We start from the raw sequence: 18,434 nt of genomic DNA on the forward strand, positions 1-18,434 counted from the left end.
AGGCATTACTTAATGCTGTCCTCCAAGAAGTGATTAAAATTGATTAATATACTGAACAAACCTGGCCCGCAGCAGAAAGACTAAGTTCTTACTGGGGCAGTTGCCTTTATATCCCTGCATCAGAAAGCATCTTTCAAGTCTAACACAGCCTGGGCACACAGCAGGTACCTCCAGATCCCTGCTGATTGACTGCTGATGTATCTTATGTGGTAAGGACAGACAATGGGAAAAGTGACTGAAAAGTCACTGCTTTTATCTGTCTAGAGAGATCAGGGTTTGATGTGGTAACAACAATCTCAGAGGCTTAAAGCAACAAAGGTTTATTTCTCATTCACTCTACATATCCATTGCCTGTCTTTATGTTGTCCTCATTATAGGACCACATATGGTACTATGCGGATTCATTGGAACATTCGTGGCCACTTGGACAGAGGGATAGAGAGCATGATGAATCCTCCCTTGATTCTTAGCCCGTCTACCTAGAACTGGTATTTCATTGGCTGAAGCAAGTCACATGGCCATATTTACCTGCGAAGTGGGGAGGAGATAGAATCAGAAACATTTGGTGAATAGCACTTATGCTCAACACTTGCCTGCCACTGTTCCTTCCTCTGCGGTTTCTTCCCACAGAGGGGATCGTATTATCATTGTATGTATCTATGTCACCAGGAGGAGTAATCATGAATTAGAGAAGCACCATTTAAGTTAAAGATGAATTGAGGTGCTATATTTGAAAGGCAGAGAGGTATGGTAAACAAAAATTCATTTCAGGATAGTAAGAGGTGGTCTGCAAAGGCACTTTGCTCCTCTGGTCCTGGGTAAGTTACTTGAATTCCTGAATATTATTTTGCTCATTCATTAATTCATCCATTCATTCAGAAGCTCAAGAACCAGTGGCAAGTTTCAGGTCAGAGGTTCTTACTAAGCACATGCTCAGGTCCCAGTCCACTGCTAGGGATGATGATACCTGTTTTTTGCTGCTGAGTCCCAGTAGCCTTTTAAGAGAAATATTATTATCCCTGAGAAGTTAAGCCAGCTCCTGTTCTACTTCACTGCCCTGGCTTGTGAGTTCTAGGATATCTTGTACTTCCTATCCCGCCTAGATGTGGCTAGCCACCTTTCCTTGAAGCAGGAACAGGTAGAGTTACCTCTGGCAACTGTGCCCTCCCCCTTCCCTTTTTGTATTCTGAGGCTGAGCTTGCAGGCCTAGAAGTGTGGAAAGGAGTGTTTGTGTGGAGAGGTAACTGGAGGGTGGACTCATTGGCAAACAGGATTGAGTGTGGGGCTGGCGTGGTTCTCTGGAACCATCTACTAGAAGGGATTAGAAAACATAGATGATGTTAAAAAGCGAGCTGCACTAAAGTTCTTGCTTTTGTGCTTCATCACCTGCTTAGTTTCTGGTGACATCCGATATACCCCATAGACACTGGGAATGGTGGAGAGACCTCAGGTTCTTCTGCATTATGGCTAACTCACTATCCTTAGGCATATTTTCTCCTTTTGCAGATCCTCTTTTCCCATCTGTGGAATGGAGGAACAAGTGATTGCGATCTCCGGCAGTTCCCACTCTTGGCTGGCCATCAGAGTCCCTAGGGAGCTGTGTAGACTGGTGATTTGAAACTCTTGGGCTTAGAGAATGCCAGTATTTTGGGTTTGCTTTCCCCAAACCCAAAAAGCAGTGTCTTCTCTGACTGTGAAGAGCATAGGGTTTTGTAGTCTCCCACTCATTTCTCCCTTAACCGCATATGTTTTTCATTTGGACAGAGCAAGTAATTGTGTTGGTTAGCACAGTACCTGGCTAGTGGGCATTGTTCAGGATCTCTGGTGATTCAACATGAAGATGACTGGCACCAACCAGCTCACAGAGTGGATAGTAGGGAGGCCAGCTTTCAAGTTTTGTCTAATTTCTGACCAAGTGTCCTAGATCACAGTTTTACATTTTCTCCTCTGGATAGTAAAGCAGAATCAAATCTGCCTTCTTGTCTCACTGGGTTGCTTTGAGGTGTGAATAACACTTCAGATTTGAGAAACTGGGTCCAGAGCCCGAGTCAGGCCTGATATTCTGTTTGGGACAGTGCCATCTGTCTGGAGGCTCTCAGCAAAGTACTTACCAGCAGCTGATTCTGGGAACCCCACTTCCTCCACTCTTGGGCCTGGTAGGGTTGGGTGGAGCTGGGCAGGGCTGTGGTTTTCTCTTTTTTCTGTAAGTGGGCCTCGGCAGACCAGAGTTGAAACCTTCACCTCCTAAGGTCTGTCTGCTTCCCTCTTTGCGCAACAGGGTAAAGACCTTGGCTAGATAGCTGGAGAGTCAGGCTCCTCCCTCCTTGAGCTCTGTCAGCCTGCACTGGATGACTGAGAGCCATGACAGTTGTCTCAATTGGCTGCTGGGATCCTTGTAGGAGGTGGGCCCCTAGTGCTGCCTCATACTCTGTGTTCCCTGGCATTAGGCAGACCTGAGTTTCCGCTGTTGGCATGGGTAAGATTTGGGGAGGGGCCAGGGCAAGGGGCTGGTGAACCCTTTCTGGGTTTTCCCTGAATATGTATGCCAATTCTTGGGCCTATGCTCATGTATGCCACATAGCCCAAGGAGCACTCAAAAAAGAGGCTTTGAGGAATTCACAACTCTGACATTCAGGAGAGGGACCCACACAGCATCTTGAAGAGAGTGAGTGCCCCTGATTTTTTTGTCTGTATTCTGAGGTGTCAGAGTCCTGATCCTGTTGAGGGCCCAGGGCAGTAGCATATCCAAGGACACAAAGTCCTTAGGGTCTTGAGTTTAAGGCATCAGAAGAAGATGTCACCTAACTTTCAGTTTGGGGTCACCCAGGAAGGATCAACTGGGCGCCATAAATTCACTGCAGCAATTCAGGCTGTGGTGGAGCTCAGGACAGCAAGAGTACATGCCCAGTCTGAGGGGCACTTAGCTGTGCTCAGTGCCCCGCTCCACAGAGAGGCTGTAAATGCCCACTGAGTAACCATTACCCATCTCCGTGATCTCCCTGGTGCCTAACCAGCCTGAAGGGTAGTATTCTTGTTTCAGTCCTTCGCCCCAGTGAGAAAGGGGTGTATTCCTGGGGCTTGGAGGGGGATGCCAGCTCTAACCCCAGATGAAGTGTAGGGGACACTGGGTGAAGGGTGGGAGTTGATAGGTCTGGGAAGCTTTGGGGAGCTCTGAATGGTTCAAGAAAAAAATTATTCTGGCACTTGTTTAAACAGTTAGGCAAACTGTTCAGGACAATGGCAATGGGAATTTTAGTAAGGGAGAGAGATTGGGCTCAACTCCAAATTCAACAAAGGAAGAGTGGGACTTCACAGCTAAGGAGCAGTATGTGGGGGACCTGGAAAATTTCTAAGAAGATAGGATTTTTTTTTTTTTTTGGTAAATGATGTAACAGGATTCTTGCTGAAGGTAGGCCCAAGTGATTAGATATTAACTAGTGAATGGTGGCAGATGAGGCACTTGATTGGATATTGGGAATAAACCAACTCAGCAGGATTTTTGCTAATACTGGGCTCTTTTAAGATAGAGACAGAAGCCCGAGGTCAGAACTAGTTCAGCAGAGGGCTCAGAGGACTTGACTAAAAAGTTTGATGAAGGACAGAATTGTTTTCAGTGTCCCATGGCCAGCAGTGACCTGTATTTAGCTTGTCCATGGTTCATGCTCTAGTCTAAGCTCATGACCACTTACCCCTGTCCCACAGGAGTGGTCTTTCTTTGTGGGTGTCCCTTCTCATAAGGGTCCCTCATTGTTTCCAGAACCTTGGTCTTTTTATTTTCACCATCTACTGGTTCCTTATCTCTTGGCTTCCTCCCTACTAGCCTGCTGCACCCAGGAAGCAGGCTAGTAGGGAGCTTCAAGGAATTAATGGGCTCCAAGGAAATGAAGATTAGTGGGCTCCAAAGAAATGAAGACCCAGACTATCTATAGTCTGGGTCTTCATTTCCTTGGAGCCCACTAATCTCCCACAGCGGGATCTGCTGGCCAACCAATCCTTGCCACTTTTCTCTGGACAGCTCCATCTGCCAGGCTTCCAAAATTGAGTTGCTTGCATTTCCTGCTGTCCAGGTCTGGTCTAGCAAACTGGTCTGACAACTTTGTGCCTCACCCCTCTCTCAGCCTAGTGCTGTCTCTTTTTTCTGAGCTGGGCCCAGGGAGGTGCTGTGCATATCTTCTCTCTGACTGGACTGAGGGTACTTTCTGTTCTGGGCTCTCCTGGTGTGAGCTCCTGGGTGTTCTGCCTGTGATAACCCCACAGCTCTTTTTCCTGTATGAGGACTTTGGATCCTTGCATCCAATCAGCCTGGCTCCTTCTGCTCCATGAGCCATGCTCCCCCTGGTTTTCTGTTTGCCCTTCCACTTACTTGGTCAGACTCTGCCCCTTACCAATCAGGGCAGGCTCCCACCTGCCTCCTGGAGAAGATGGTATGTTTGGTCTTGGCCACTCTCATCTCAGAAGTCAGCGTTATAGGAACCAGGCTGCCTGTTTGTAGGGAAAACCTGTTGGCTGCCTGTAAGGACCTACCTACCTCCCAAAGGCCAGTGTTGGGCTTCCACCCTTGCAGGGGAAGAATGGTGACAGAGCCCTGCTCTCCACAGCCATCCTGCCTCCCACACGCTTTGTCTCCTTGTCATAGTTGCTTCCTGTGAAATACAAGTAGTGTGTAAACAGGATAAGTTTTGAGGGGGGATGCCAAGAAAAGAGTCAGGGTGGTGTTGGGGCATTCATTCCCTATGGCCCTGGGATGCTGAGAAAAATAGGAAGAGGGAGTGGCGTGTGCCCAGGCACAGGGGTGGATGAGCAGTTTAATTCAGAGCCTGAGTCGTGAGGCTGCCTGAAGGTAGTCCTGGAGCTTCTCTTTGGGAGGCAGGTGAGGTGGTGGGGGCAGGTGAAAGCCTCAGTGTCACAAGGTATACTATGGAGAATCAGTGCCTCTCAGGGGTGGGGATGGGACTGGAGAAGTGCTGGACTTGGTCTCATGCAGGGTTGTGAGATTTCAGGTTAAGACCTGACCAAGACTTGCACTGAGCCCATCCAGGGGATCAGGAACTTGTTCCCCCAAACTGAAGTCTGAGGGCTCCAAATGCCAGTGTGGTTCTGCTTGTGAGCTCTCATTTGTGCTTGCTAATTTGGAGGTTACTTGTTGAACACATAACAGTCATCAGAAAGCATCTTAGAGAAGGGGGGGGGGAGCCAAACATGCACCTGCCCTCTCTCTGGCCTCCTTTCTCTGGCCTGAGCAGCCTGTGAACTTGAGACCATTAGGAAATTGTGCCTGTGCTGGTATCCCCAGGGATAGGGTGGAGCATTCTTTACATGGAAAGGTTTTGCTTATGGCCATTCCCTGCCCTCCAGTTCTCTCCCCAGAAGGTCTGGCCATTCCTGGCACTTAATGGCCATTGTGTCATATCCCTTAGCAGCAGGAGAGTCTGGGACTGTTTTTGTATTATTCCTTTGGGGCCAAATCACTTGGAGGAAATACATCAGTGCTTCTGAGTGCAGAGTATTGATAGGCCAGCTAAAGAGGGCTTTTAAACAACATATATGTATCTGTTTAGCAAGAGATAGATATACAAATGCATCGTACAACTCCATTTTGTAGCTTCCATTTCCTGAAGGTACATGGAGTTTAGTGGTTAAGGGATTAGGATTTTGGAGAAATTGTTTTTAGCTTGTCCTTGGAATTGGGCCAGGCCTAGAAATCTGTTGAAATAGGTTTCTTTAGCTGCTAAAATGGAGATGGGATTATAAGATTAGGACCTTGAGCCTGACTAATGACTGGGGCCCTATAGGATCCCTGCTTGAATGCTTGGGTTACAGACAGACAGACAGACAGATAGACACACACAATAGTGCCTGGACCTTGAGTCCCACAGATGGTCCTTGGTTTGGCATAATTTCTTTTCTGCTTTTATCAGAGCCTGTTTGTGCTTTTCTTAGGCAAACTTACTATTTTGGGACTTGGGATGGAGTTGTAAGCAGGGACTCCAAGTTGCTTGGGGGTTGGCACTCTCCTCCCTCCTTGCCCTACATCCCTTTCTTCTTGCCTCCCCTCCCCCATCCCCTCTCTACTCCTTGTTCTCAAGAGATATCACAATCTGTCTGCAGAGCTGTAGATAAAGTTTTTTTGTGCTTCCAGCCACAGAATTTAGGTATTTTAAATGTTACTTTAGGTTTAACTTTTTATTTTTTAAAAATATATATGTGATGAAAAACACAGAGCAAAGATATAATGAAAATTCATATTTTCTTTGTCCCCAATTGTGCATACACATACCCCTCCTGTCCCGGGGGGCCCTTGGTCACCAGATGTTCTGTGCCTAGTCAGGCATGTCTGTACTCCTGTCTAGCTTATTCCCTTGGTGGTATACTAATTACACTGTTCTGCACTTACTGGTTTTTTTCACTCTAAAATTTATCCTGGGATTATTCCATTTTAGTAGAGTTTAGTCCATTCTTTTTAAAACAGTAGGTCATTCTGCTGAATAGTGACTTTTGACTCACTTCACCAGTCCCCTGTTGACAGACATTGAAGTTGCTTTCAGTGTTTTGTTTCTGCAGGGTATCACATACATGTTGGCTGGCTATGAGATTAAGGCATTGGGTGCTTAACAGGAAGGAAACACTCCTTCTTCCAAGAGGGAGAATGGAAGTTTCTGAGGATTTCTTCTGAAAGGATCTTATATTTTTGCAGTCTAGTTCACATCCCAGGCTGTCTTTGGTTCACCTCAGGCTTGCCTGTCTCCATGAGCGTCATGTTTGTGTCCCTTGGCTGAGCCCTGTGGGTCATGAGGCCTGTGCACCCAAAAGTGTGACATAGGAGTGTGAGGAGGCAGCCAGAGCGAGAGAGGGATCTGAGTAGAGAAAGGCAGCTTCTCACATGTGGGTTTGAGCTGCCTCAGGGGTTTGCTGGACCTGGGTGGGTGTGAAGAGGGTGCCTTGGTTGAGAACCAAGCTGGAGCTGGCCTGCTTTCAGAAGAGAAGGTCTAGGGGTTAGTGTGAGGATCAGGCCTGCTGCTCTGGGGTCCCTGGTATCCTGCCTGCTCTGTTGCTGGGTCTGACTGGCACTTCCTAACATGCTGTGATTTTAAAAGCCTATGTAAAAGGTGCCTGGGTAAATAGTAGACAGGCTTTCTGTTTTGAGCAGGGACTTCTTTTCAGAGCAGAAACAGGGGGTAAGGCACAAGAATTTTTCCTTCCTGGGATGGATTAGGGGAGGGAGGGAGGATTGTCTCCACTGCCCTGGAAGAACTCTGGCTGTTGCCACTGTGTGCCTCTGAGATGACCACAACAAGGGCAGGGCAGGAAACAGGGAGATTTTAAGGCTGGCTGTCAGATAGCCCCCTCACTAGACCCTGGCCTTTATCCCTGCCCTGGTTGTTCCTGCCCTAGCTCTTCTGTCCTGGCATGCAGAGAACTTCTCACCATTGCAGTTACACACAACCCCCCTGAGAAGTCCAGAGTTCCTCATGCCAGCAGCTCTGTTGTTAAGGGCCCCAGTAGCACAGAGGTTTCTATTGTGTCCTGGTGGCTGCAAAGCCTGACCTGTGGAACTGAGGAGGTGGGGCCTGGGACTGACAGTGGAGCTATTCATGGGCTCTGTCCTGGTTTCCTGTTGCTTCCATTGTGGATTTGGGGGGGTGGGGACTAGAGAAGGAGGGGAGGGAGTGGCCAGGGCTGCTGCTGTTGCTGGCTGCAGGAACCCATTGTGCTCCTTAGAGGTCCACTCCAGACTGTCTTGAGCCACTCCTGGACCTTTCACTTGTTCTCAAACTCTGGGCCTTGCTATGTCCTCATGCTTGCCCTTGGTGGGTACCTCTGTCAAGATCCCTTTTCCCTTTTGTTGGAAGGAGCCCCAGTGCCAGGGGCCCAGCTGCCACCTACTCTGCTGCCTTGGGGAGCATATTTCTGCTTCATCCCCCCTGGCCCAGCTGCACCCTTGGGTGGGGGCCAGGCACGTGCCTGGGTTGCTGTGAGTTTCACAGGGCCTCCACCTTCCTTTGTACTTACCCGGTGTCCCTCATCCCTGTTCCAGCACTCAGTTGCAGAAAAGCCTGCTCGCTGGCAGCCCAGCCAGCAACCACCGCTGACTGAGCCACAGCCATTTTCCTTTGTTCTGCCATCTCCGGGCTCTTGAATCTCAGGCGGGCAGCAGGCGGCGGGCACGCTGCACCAGCGGAAGCACTTACGACAGAAGTCTGCCTGCTGAGGCAAAGGCATGGCAGCCCCTGGCTGTACCCCATTTCCCTGCAATGCCGAGGTTTCCTTTATTTACAGAGTTGCCCCTCTTATGAATCAGAATGATAGTAACTTGTACGGTGAAGAAAGAAGTCTCATCTGTTTGTGGCCACTGAGTGTGTACATGACAGAAAGAGACTCTCTTCTCTCCCCTGCCCCCCCTCCCCCCCACATACACACCAGAACTAGCCTTCTGGTCCTTGGCAGAAAAAGCCACTCCTGGGCACAGTGTGATCATCATTGAAGTCAATGTAGAAAGAGCTCTTAGCCACCAGTGGCGGGGTTGGTTGAGAAAAGTTTCTTTTTATTTTCATCTCTATGGTTGTGAGGATTTTTCATCTGGAGGGAACCGCCCCTCCCCTTTCACACTGAATTTCTCTTGTTCCTCCTCCCAGTTTTTGGTGAGCAGAAGGAACATTTTCTCTGGGGTGTCTATCTATCTCCAGCCATGTGAGGTCACAGGTTGGGCCAAGGGCCACTTCTGTCACCCATCATATGATATCTCTTTCTGGAGTACCTGCCCTGCTTTCTCTTTCTCCTGCTTTTTGAACTGTCCTAGAATCTGTAATAGTCACCAGCCTTTGAAATATAGAGTTGTTTTGTACAGAACATTTTTACTTTAACCTTTCAAAACCCACCCATGTGTAGATCAGCCTGACTGGCTGTCTTAGCTGACTTTTTTAATCAGCCTAGTCTTACAAATTAGGAAGCAAGTCTCAGCCACAAAGAGGATTGCACCTTGGGGTGTCCTCATTTCAGCAAATGTTGTAGCATCCAGGAGACTTAAAGCAAAAAGAGCTGGAACACAGATGCCACTTTCGAGGAGAGGGTAGTTGCATGCATGGAAAAGGTCACACACATTGCTCAGGAAAGAGCACATGGAGGCAGAGCCTGGGGTTTGCACTGGCTCCCTGGGTGACCTTGGCCAGTCCAGACCACTTGGCATGGGCCTCTGGCTGGAAGACAGAAGGACAGGTTGCTCAGATGAACTTTCAAAAGGTTTTAACTGTGACCTTTTTAGTCCTGTGGGAAGTCACTGCCAGGAACCTCTCTTGCCAGTTCAGAATCTTGGAAGAAAATTCCCTCAGATGGGATGAACAAAGGTCCTCTTTTCCTGGGCATTTCTTTGTCAGATTCTTGAGGGACTGCAATGATCTTCTTAACTGAGATCTGGAAACCTGCCACCTTGAACCCAAACACATTGCCAGTTCTCAAGGGCTGTATGTGACCAGCGGTAAAGTCTTGTCTTAGACCTCAACTTGGCTTTTTTTCTTGGAAATGACATATTACTCTTATTCATTATTATAGCCACCCCTCTCTTGTGAAGGGGGACCAGGGGAAAGGAAAGGAAAACATTTTATTATCTCCTGCCAAAGTGAAGACAGATGGTTCAAAGTAGAAATGAAAAGGTAAAGATACCCTCTGTACTTAAATAGTTTCTGTTTTTTACCTTAGTGTGCGGGGAGTTCTTTTCACTTTATTGAAACTCAAAGCATTCTACATAAAAATATTTTGGTGTATGGTGTATCCCCCCCAGTTTTTTCATTGTTTTGTTCACAGGTTCCAGGAGATAAAATGTTTTTTTCGCTGCTGTTCCTTTGCTCCTTCAGCATGGGATTCTGGCCCTTTATCTGCCTTTCCCCACCCAGCCTCCATCCCCTGGTCTACCCAGCCCTAACCAGTACTATCTGCCAGACCTCCTTGTGTCTGCTGTCCTCCTGCTTTCCTTTCATTGTCTTTGGGACCAGCCCATGTCACTACTCCCGGCTCTGTTTCTGCCAGCATGTCACTGGAAGCCTATGGTCTTGGAAGAAGTCCAAGGAACAGGGAGGCAGGGTTTGCTCATCTTTTGGTTAGAGTAGCATTTGCAGTGGTGGAATGGGAATAAAAATAACATGTGATGGCTAGGGCTGTGGCTCAGTGTTTGGTCACCGCAGAGCATTCGCTGGTCTCCAGATTTGATTCCCCAGCCTGGCAAAAACAGCAAGACATCTGTGACAATCCAGTGGGATACCCTAAGATAACCAACAAATTCCAAAATTAAAGTGTTTCTCAAGGAAAGCTGATTGCATCCTTGTAAATCAGTGCACAGTAAGGACATGCTCCACTTAATGGTTGGTTTCCTCCTGTGCATTGGTGTTGTGGCTTGTTCTCTGGCATCTCCCATCCTCTCTATTCAGAATGCCTCCCACAGGCTTGTTGATAGGCAGCATCAGCATCACCTGGGAGCTTGTTGAGACTCAGTCCTGGGGGCCTCACCCAGACTAGCTGAATCAGAATCTTTAACAGGATTCCCATATGATATGCATGCACTTTCACATTTGAAAAGCACTGGCTCATGCACCTACCCTGTTATTTCTCCACCAGTCTGTTTTGTGGTTTTGAGATCTTTACTCTCTGGCCTTCCTTAAAACTGTCCACTTAAGATGGGTTTGGTGACTTCTATATCTGTGGCCCCTCTCCTAGGGCATGCAGCACACACAGGTATTCCTGGGCGCTAGGAGTGTCTTGGAGGTGGGGCTAGTACCCCAAAGCTCCCATGGCTCCAAGCCTGCTGGTGAGTTCATCTTTGGAGCATAGAGCTGAGGTGGGTAATTGGAGCTTCTCCAGGCCATTTGGTGTCACTTGTCCTATCCCGTTTGTCCCTGTCTGGTCCAGCTGGAGGACAGAATCAGAATCAGGTTGTAGGAGTTCTTTTCACTTTATTGAAACTCAAAGCATTCTACATAAAAATATTTTGGTGTATGTTGAAGTTCAAATAAATAATTCAGAAGAGGAACTATAAAATTACATTTTGTTGTAGTTTTGCTGTGGAAAAGACATGTGACTGTCTTGTTCACACTAGCATCTCCTACCCACCCCCTATATTCTGGTGAAGGGTTGGGGGTACAGTTAGGTCCCTGGGGATGAGACTCCAGCTCCCCTGCCCATTTGCTGAGAATCCCTGCCCTTCTGGGCTCTGCTTTTGGAGCTGTTCTGCTGATCTCTTACTGGCTTCCTCTCAGTCCTTGTCAGTAGTCTCCCACTACTGATTTCATTGATTTACAGTTTTAAACCCCCTTCTATTCGGTTTCTCTTTTGACATTTTTTCCAACACATCACATAGCTTTGCTTATCTCTGCCCCTTTTCACTTTTCATAACTTCATTGGGAAGGTTTTTTGCTTGCTTGTTTTTAGCTTTGTAAATCTCCCCACCCCCAGGCTTTTCTTTGCTTGTAGGAGGCTGGGAGCCAGGCTCTGCCTTGGGCTGAAAAGTGTCCCACCCTGAACTGCTTGGTAGAGTTCGGGTGTTCTCCGGAATGCCTTCCTCAGGGTGAACTGGGGTGTTTGTCTTAACACAGTATATTGTAGCAGACTATGTAGTTTGGATACAAAGATTTTTAAACATCCATAAGTACCCTTTATGCCTTTTAGCCATGAAATAAATGGAGGAAAGGACTAAATATGTATTACTTGAAATTCTCTTAAGTAGTTTCCTTCGTAGGAGAAGAGAGGTGGAGCAACACACACAAAGAAAACATTTCAAGTCTCCATTAGGCATGCAGGTCAAATCCTAGCAGAGTTACTGGAGCAGCTCCTCAATAACCAGCAAAATCCAGTCATTTAAGCAGAGTTGTATTTTTTCGCTGGAACAGATCCATAGGCTACTCCCCCCATTCCCAATGGGGTACCCAGGGGCCCTCTATCACTGAGCTACATCCCCAGCCCTTTTTCTAGCTTTTACTTTGAGGCAGAGTTTCACTAAGCTTCCCAGGCTGACCTTGAATTTGAAATCCTCCTGCCTCAGCCTCCTGTCTGGGATTACAGGTGCTGGGCCCAAGGGATCCATTCTTGGAACCTGTAGTATTCGGGAGTAGTTCCCTCCTAACTGGTTTTGTTCTAGGCCCCTGGCCTAGAACTGGGGGCATACTGGGGACTCTGTTGATGATTTGCATTGCATAGTGTGTCCTGAGACAGTTGGCAGCCACCAGGTTGGATGGCCGAATGTCCCCATCTGCCAGACACCACTGTTGCTTCCAGAATGATGTTCCTCTAGAGGCAGTGCTCTCAGCTGGTTCACATTTAAACCAGCTGTACTGTGGAGCATTTCCTGATGGGCTTCCGATGCACCTCCTTCCTGTGCTCAGCACCTACTTGGCCCTGCATTTAGGAGTGGGAATCCTCTCCCACGTCCCACAGCCAGGTCCTACTCTTGAGTCAGAGTTGTCTGCAGAGAGTCATTCTGGGTTCATGGCATGCAGCTGCACCCCAAACATGTAGAAACAAGTCCTGAGGTGCTGTCTCCCACAACAAAGCCTTTCCTCCTTGACGGGCTTGCTAAGCCAGGCTGTGTACTCAGGGGTTGCTGGGCAGGCTGTCTGCAGCCTTGCTAAATTGGGCTGCCCTTGGCCCTGTGGTCCTCCCTTGAGAGTTTCTGAGTGGATATGGGACTCTGTCCCACAGTTGTCCTGAGGCACAGCAAGTTGGCCTTCTGTGTTCTTGTTCACCTTGGAGATGCTGCTGTAAACAGGTCCACATGTGGCTCATTTGTGTGCAGCTGGCTGAGAAAGAGACTCTCATGTGCTTTTGCCTGGGGCATGTGAAAGGATTGTGTCCATAGGGGTTTGACCTGGACTTAAGTTTTCAGAATAGGCCATGATTATCAGAGCACAGGGCACCATGACAATGTCAACTCCAAATCTTCCCATGAGTGGGCAGCCTCATCTCGGATGGCAGAAGGCAAGTGGTGTGGGAAATAAACTTGCAAGCCAGGAAAGTGCCATCCTTCTTTCACCCCTTTGAGAGGATGGGGTGGGGCAGCAGCTGTGGATGAGCAGGCCCTGCCTCACCTGGGCGGGCAGGTAATACCCTGAAGCTGCTGGTGCAGTTGAGTGAGTTGCCTGATGAATCATTCTGAGAATTTCCTCTGGGGTCCCCTGCAGAGGCTTGTTTGTTGCCTTATGTTTTGTCTGCTTCCCCCCCACCCCCACCCCCACCCCAATGACAAGGACTGCAAACTTTAAGTTTTGACTTGAGGCCATTTATTTTGTTGAATCGCCTTTAATTTGGCTTTGTTTGATGTTTCCTCATGATTAGATTCAGGTTAAGCATTTTGAACAAGAGAGTTTATGTCATAGGTGCTTCCCCTGGGGAGGCACATGATGTCTTTATTCAATTTGACTCATTACTAGTGATATTAGCAGTGATCATTTGCTTATTGTGTTGTTGGCTGGGTTTCTCCACTGCTAAGTTACTTTGATGCTCTTTGTAATTAACAAGTGCCCTATGGGGAGTAATTTGAGACTATGAAAATGTGCTGTTTCCCATCAAACTTTGATCAGCTAGTTTTAGGATCTGTTGACCATCCTTGACAGAATGGGTTATATCTGTCATGGTTGCTGAATGCTGAAGATGTAATTCCATAATTCCTTCTGTATTTATTCTTTGGCATTTATCTTCCTTTTCTCCCATTTGTTTGTTTATCCATGTGTGTATTAGAATCCACTCAGAATTCTTGTCTGTTTTGATTCTCAGATTGTTCCAGATATGGCTAATGGAGGCTTCTTTAGACTGACTGCTGGGAAGGACAGCTCTTTAAAAATGTGCTTTTCCAGGTCTATACCAGCCCTGTTGAACTCAGTGGGATTCTGGAAACATGTCCTTCAGCAGTTTGGATGTTCTGTGGAATTTGGTATCATGTGGTTCTAGCTGGTTGTTTTTTTGTGGTCACCCCACAGAGTTCCATTTTCTCCCCAGTCACTTGCAGAGAAAAGTGACCTGAACTCTGCCTACTTCCAAGCTGGGTTTCTGGGTCAGAGTTTCTTTGAACAAAGACTTCTGTAGCTTAAAAAATAATAAAAATAGTAAGTTTTAAAATCACTGGATTAGTGATTTTTCAGGCCCAACCTCTCCCGCAGAGTCTCCTTCCTGCTTCCCTCCACTGACCCCTGTCCACCCCTCCCTGGGCTTCTCTCCTGATGACTGCATTGAAGGAGGCAAAGGCTTCTTTCATCAATTAGTGAAGAGGCCCCTGATGCTTGTGAAACTCAGCAGGTTTGGGGTTGTGGGTTTTTGGTGGTGGAAATTTACAATGCTTAATTTGCCAAGCTCAGTGTTTTTACAGGAAGCCACGCACTTAGAACCTCAAGCTAGATCTGTGGCTCAGAGTTGGTGGCCCAGCTTCTCTTGAACCTCCACATGGAAGATATCCTAGGGTTGGTGGTCAAGGGCCTGATGATCCTGGGAGCCTACCTTCTCCCATACCTGTGCTCTGGAGCACTGCTTGTCACCCTGTGATGAAGGAAGCTGGCTCACCCCAAATTCTGTACAACTTTGTGGTTCCTTCCCACAGTGTAGTCACATTTCCTGATGCCAGTGAGTGTCTGCTGCCTTGTTGTCTGGTAGACCCTAGGTCTAGGGTATTGGGTAACTAGGGACTGGGTCAGCAGAGGACATAGATACTTTCGACTCTGAGAGTGAGTCAGAGAGAGCTGAGCCCCTTCTTTGCCTCTCAGAGTGTGGTGGTGCCTTGGGGCAGCTCAGTGAGATTCCTGTGGGCTGCCTACTCTGGCCTGCATCATACTAACTTTTTCTCCTACTGCCTGCTGGAGCCCCTTTCCCTTCCATGCCCATCTACCCCCTGCCTAGGCATCTCTCTTGAGGCCTATCTGTTCCTTTGGCCTGTGAAGGTTCTCTGGTGCCCAGTGGGCCCTGAGGCACCCCCTTCTTAGATGGTTGGAATATCCAGGGCCTAAGTTGTACTGCTTAGAGATGCAGAAGAGGCCCTAATTCTGTTGGGAATGTGACTGCCCTTTCCTATTTGGTTGGGCTTGAGATTGGGTCAGTTGCCAGTACTGGGAGCCTTGAAGGCAAGGTGAAAAGTTAATTCTTGGTGAATGGCTGTCTCTGGACAATAGAGAGAAGGGGAGATTGCAAGGATGATTAAATTGGAGGGGTGGTGCCCATTTTAGCTAAGAATGTGGGTGCATGGTTTTGTGTTTAAGGTCACTTGATCCTCAGGTAAAAGAGAGGGGCATGAGGAGGAGTGGAAGAAGAGGTGGAGAGCCAGGTAGGAGACCTTCAGACCTTCTTGTAAGGAAATGAAGTACTGACCTGTGGGTCCCTGGGAGGAGGAGGAGAGCAGTTAAGAACAGCTTCTGAGCAGGTGACTTTGTGATTGGAGGTGATTGAAGGTGCCCTTGGGGAACCCAGTTGGTAGCCACATTGATTGAGATACCTGAGGGATCCAAATGGCACTCCTTGGTCCATAGTTAACTTTTATGCGTGGAGCTTGGGATAGGTTTCAGTGGCAAGATAATAGGCAACGAGCCACCAGCAGAGAGCAGTAGTGGAGGGGATGCTAGGTGTGTAACCACCTCTTAGGAGGGTGGTAAGCTTTAGTTCAGGACAGAGCTCACTGAGAACTTTACTGCCTATAGCTAGGTCAGGCAGTGTGGCACTGAGTTCCCTTTTCTTCACTTCCTTCCCTTTGTGCCTCAGTCTGTCTGGCAGGCTGTCTGTCTTCTTCGCTTTTGTTTGTGTATCTGTGTCAGGAATGAGTCTGGTATCTCAGTTTCTCAAATTCTGATCTATTTAAAATACACATTGAGGGAGACTGAGACTTTGCATTTCCCGCAAATTCATGTTATTGGTGGTGATATCTGACCAGAGAGTCAGTACCAATTTTAAAACAGATATTTTCCAAAGAGGACAGGTCAGAATGGGGAGATGCTAATGGGGAAAGGAGACCCTGAAGGAGAGTGTGCAAGTGGCTGCCATTCCCTCCGAAGGGCCCAGCTTGAGGAGCAAGGGCCCAACTCCCTCGGGTGTGGGATAGCTAGACACTAGCCAGATTTTAACATGGCTGAGAAGCTCAACAAACAGTTGCTTCTTGAATGTCAGTTGGTGAGGGTGATGTTTGTATGCAGCTGATCTGTAAAAAGGTAATGAATTTTTCTGTAAACTCAAGGTTTTTTTTTTTTTTTTTTTGGGTGGTGGTGATTGTTTTGTTTTGGTTTTGCAGTTTTGGGGATTGAACCCAAGGCCTTGTGCATGTAGGCAAGCACTCTGCTGCTGTGTACATCCCCAGCCCTTATTAAATTTTTATTTTGATATGGGGATCTTGCTCAGTTTCCTAGGCTGGCCTTGAATGTGCAATCCTCCTGCCTCAGTCTCCTGAGTAGCTGGGATTACAGTTATGCACCACTGCACCAAATTTGTAAACTTAGGTTTTAATTTAAAGGCCCAATCTTTTTTTTTTTTTTTCTTCTGAATTGGATGTCTTTCCTTTTCAGCCTTTCCAATCCATCTTTTTTCTTTAAGCCAATGCATGTTTATTATTTCACAGTTTTTGTAGGTCAGAAGTCCAAGTACAACAAAACTCAACTCTGATTCTGCTTAGGGCCTCACAAGGCCCAAATCACAGTGTCAGCAGGACTGTGTTTCTTTCTGGAGACTTGGGAGGATCCACTTCTAAGCTCATTCTTCCTGTTGTTGGCAGGATTCAGTTCCTTGCTGTTGTAGGACAGAGGTCCCCGCTTCCTTGCTGGATGCTAGCCAGGGTTAGAGGTTAACTCCTGGAGTCTCTCTGATCCTTGCAGGTGGCCCCCATGTCTCAGACCCAGCCAAAGGTACATCAGATCTTCTCATGCTTGGAATCTCTCTCACTGATGCTTCTGCACTTGACTGGGAGAAAGCTCTGTTTATAAAGGCTCATGTAATTACAGTTGGTCCTATATATCTGTGGGTTCTGTATCTGAATTCAAATGACCACCACAGATCAGAAATACTTGGAAAGGAAAATGGCATCTGTGCCGAACATGTATAGACTTTTTTTCTTGGCAATATTCTCTAAACAATACAGTAAACAACATTTGCAAAGCATTTGCATGGTATTAGATATTATAAATAATATAGATATGATTTAAAGTTTTAGAGGATGCGTGAAGGTTATAATACACTGTTTTATATAAGGAACTTGAACATCTCTGGTTTGTTTTCCAAGGGGGTCCTAGAATCAATCCCTTGCAGATACAGAGGGATGACTGTACTTTGGACCCACTCAATAATCTCCCTATTTTAAGACCAGTTGATTATTCACCTTAATTGCATGAACAAAGTCTCTTTTGCCCCCCCCCCCCTTTTTTTTTAATGTGATAGATTCTTCTTCTTGACTTTTATACTTTACTAAATAAAAAGTAGCAACTAAAAATACTTTGAGATCTTCCTGGGATAGAAGTGATGAATTGAACAGACCTAATTTTACTTTCTCTGAAAACCTCACATAAGTTAAGGAGGATTTTAAAAAATGAACCCATGAGCATGGGTAGAATGAGAAAGAAAACAACAGCAAGAAAACTTTTGCAAACTAGGAATTGATGGACAAGTATTCCAGTTTAAAATGTAAGAATTGATGGCACCAGATTATTTTGAGGGGTGAGAGGGGATGAAGAGCATCCAAGATGGGTAATATGATGGTTTGAAAGCAACTGATGTGGTTACATACCTAGACTCCTTTCCTTCTTCTGTGATGCTAGGTGATTGCCTCTCCCACTTTTCAGCTGGATATTGGAGATTAATTCTGCAGAAGGAAAAAAAAAAAAAAAACCAAGGGCCTTGGAGACTCCAAGTATTTTGGAGGGTTCATATGAAGATCACCTCTATTCCCCAATCTTCTAACCCTATTTGGCTTCTAGAATACTGATATCCAATCCCTTGGTGATTAAAAAGCAGTCTCCCCAGAGGGGTGGCATACACCTATAATACCAGAGGCTTGAGAGGCCAAGGCAGGAGGATTGCAAGTTCAAGGCCAGCCTCAGCAGTTTAGCAAGGCCCTAAGCAACTTAGTGAGACCCTGTATCAAAATAAAAAGGGCTGGGAATGTAGTTCGGCAGTAAAGTGCCCCTGGTTAAATCTCCAGTACCAATAAATAAACAAATGAATGAATGAATAAATGGATAAATAAATAACCAGCCAATCTCACTGGGGAAACCTAACCAGCCTAGAAAGAAAAGAGAAAAAACAAATGATGCTGATAAGAGAGATTTCCCAGCAAAAGGCCAGCTAGATCACTCTAGACAGAAACTTAGCTGCCCAGGGACTTAGCGTTTCCCAGTTAACTTCTTGTCATCCACCTTAGTCATGAGGATTACCAAAGACTAGTAGACATATTAAGAAAGTAACTAACATGAAAGAAGGCAAAGCAAATAAGGGGAAAA

The 18,434-nt window shown here is 46.8% G+C and overlaps 1 protein-coding gene across 2 annotated transcripts in view; it reads left to right on the top strand.

The window, feature by feature from the left end:
• The window catches only part of Tspan14 (tetraspanin 14), a 55,726-nt gene that overhangs the window by 2,587 nt on the left and 34,705 nt on the right, over window positions 1-18,434 (top strand). Inside the window, exon 1 of one of the 2 annotated variants that reach the window (XM_046450084.2) lies at window positions 4,791-4,870. The exons of the other annotated variant lie outside the window; for it this stretch is intronic. The gene's annotated coding sequence lies outside the window, so the exon portion shown is untranslated. Of the gene's footprint in view, window positions 1-4,790; window positions 4,871-18,434 lie in introns of those variants that run through there. 2 annotated transcript variants of the gene reach the window in all.

This window comes from Marmota monax, unplaced genomic scaffold (assembly GCF_021218885.2).
Source record: "Marmota monax isolate L192 unplaced genomic scaffold, Marmota_monax_Labrador192_F-V1.1 WCK01_AAM20220418_F8-fsc00004, whole genome shotgun sequence".
Lineage (NCBI taxonomy): Eukaryota > Metazoa > Chordata > Mammalia > Rodentia > Sciuridae > Marmota > Marmota monax.